Here is a 2,844-nt window from a genome sequence, read left to right as displayed (position 1 = left end):
CAATTAATACAAGTGCAGGAATACCACATAACAGAAAGGTACCTGCCAACATGCGATCGCTTCCCTCTGTAGCCTGCTCCTGAGACAGAGCAAACACCTGCCCTTGAGTCTGGGGACGATAACCAGAAGAACTCTGTGGTGCTGGCTGCTGACGTGGAACAATAGAAGCCTGAGATCCAACCTGTGATCCCGATCCACTAGCAGAACCCATGCGCTGAGGACAATCTCTCCGCAGATGTCCCTGCTGACCGCAAATATAACAAGCACCAGTAGCTCTCCGACATGAAGCTGCAGGATGCTTCCCTCCACAATGGCTACAAAATTCCTCCTTCTTCTTCTTCTTCCCAAAACGGAACATACCTCGTGAACCATGAGATCCAGATGAAGTAGTAGGAGTAGAAGAAGACATAGGTCCAGATTGCACAACAGATTGAGCTCGAGGCTCAAAAGATCCACTAGACTGTGCTGGCATCATCAACTGTGCCCGCCTGTTGTTAGTCTCCACAAGACAGCAACGGTTCACCAAAGTCTCAAAAGATACCGGGTCATCACAGACGAAAACCTGAGAGTAGATATCTTGGTTCAAACCTTGTAGAAAGATATCATACTTCGATGCATCACTCTCATTGATATGAGGACTAAAAGGTAGCAGATCAAGAAATCGTTGCTGATATTGATCAATAGTCATTGATCCTTGCCTCAAAGTAAGCAACTCTATCGATCGTACTTGGCGAACAACCGGAGGAAAATACAATTTCTGAAACTCCCGACAGAAATTCCCCCAAGTCACCTGTCCTCTCTCAGTACGTGCCTGAGCAGCCTTGGCATCCCACCAAAAACGTGCTCGATCCTCTAGAACAAATTCTAGAACTTCCAATTTCTGATCCTCAGTGCAATCGAAAGCACGAAAAGTACTCTCGAGTTTAGACATCCAACTCCTCGCCTGTTCAGGATTCTCGCCTCCCACCAAAGGTTTCGGTCCTACTTGCATGAACTTATTGATAGAGTAGCGACGTCTACCCTCATGATGACGATGTTGATCATCATGATGGCGGTGATGATGATGATGATGACCACCTCCCTGGCCAACACTACCGTGACTCTCGTCAGCCATATCCTGAAAAGAATTGCACATTAAAATCCCAAATGCGCAAGAATTACTCAAGACTAAACTAAATCTCAAGTACTAATCCCAAAATCTATGCATGCTTTGATACCAAAAATGTAGTGATCCTGCATGGAATCACCTACTAACTGGCAACTAATAGAATGCATTAAACTTAATACAGAAAAATACTTAACAGAGTAAAAACGTGCGGAAACATAATCATAATTTACATATCAGCTTAGTAACATAATCCAGGCTTAAATCTGTAGTGATACAACCAAATCGAAATCTTAAACAGTAAACATTATACAGCTATATCAGATCCTGCTGTATAATAAAATCCTCAAGGCTCCTGCTCCCTAGTCCTGCCTTGAACTACCAACTCCGTCCATCCTGCGACCTGCCCCATGGAATAGGATGTCCAAGATAACAACTAGGACGTGAGCGCTAACTCCCAGTACATAGACATGAGTAAACATATGTATATAATGCATGCAACATGATGACTGGTACAGGGTCATCTGAAAAGTCATGCTCAGTACCGGCGCCACATGAGTGCTGCCACCGCACGGATCAACCTCTGGGTGCAACCACACTCGTCTAGTACACCAGAGTAGACAAACATAAATGCCCCCGCCGTCACGGTAATCTCAGTGACAAACTATCGAGTATAGAGCTGAGCGGCTCTATAGTCAGGTATAACAAGGTATAGGCTCAACGTGTATATGCACATGACATATGAATATAGAAAGCGGTAAATCATATATCATGCCATATAATAATGCCAAATAAATGCAACATATAAACATGTATACTCGCTGGCAATCTCAGTCAATGTGTACGTACCTCTAGGCTAGTTCAAGTATAATAGGATCCTAGGTTCCAAGCCTATATTCAAAAGTTCACCGTATCACTACATAAATTCTATAAGTCTTAACTAAGCTAATAAGTATTCCCAAAACTTAAATAGATTCCCGAACCATACCTTCGTCCGTAGTTAGCCCTTTGAAGTCGCTAGTCCCGGATGACTATAACCACACCTTGGTTATTCCAAAACCTCTATTATAACCGATAGGGCCCTCAAGTGTATATCTCACACTATATAACTGTAGAAGGAAACTCAACAATTCGTATTTCAAAATGAAATCGAACGAGCCCTACTTATAGGCAAAATTCCCGACCAGGATCGGAACTTCCGATTTCAGGATCGGAGCTTCCGATCCAGCTCATTGCGTGCATGCAGGACATGCCAGGAGCGGAACTTCCGATCCGATGATCGGAGCTTCCGATCTCACCCCTGATCAACACTTGTCAAAACTCGCGGCTGAGTCATCGTGCATTGCTGGCAGCTGGAGATCGGAACGTCCGTTCCAGGATCGGAGCTTCCGATCTCTGTGCTTCCGATGAACTTTCGAAGTGGCTAGGATCGGAACTTCCGATCTGTGTTCGGAGCTTCCGATCCGGCCCAAAGTCAAAAGCCCATAATCTCTTCCGAAGTCCAATAACACTCCGAAATTACTAACCCTTAATCATGTTTAACATATTATTATCTTAAAATGGAATCTGGGTTACTACAATATCCATACCCGAAGGTAAGTAGTGAATCCCCGACTAAAATGCATCGACTCCTATATGTTACGATACAACACTCAACCTTGCTACCTAATGACTCCAGTTGAGTCGGTAAACAACCCAAAGTGAAGTACTAACATATAGAGTCTCCATATTGTCCCGGG

Source organism: Henckelia pumila, chromosome 4 (genome assembly GCF_033568475.1).
Source record: "Henckelia pumila isolate YLH828 chromosome 4, ASM3356847v2, whole genome shotgun sequence".
Classification (NCBI taxonomy): domain Eukaryota; kingdom Viridiplantae; phylum Streptophyta; class Magnoliopsida; order Lamiales; family Gesneriaceae; genus Henckelia; species Henckelia pumila.
Note: the sequence above shows the minus strand (reverse complement) of the source record.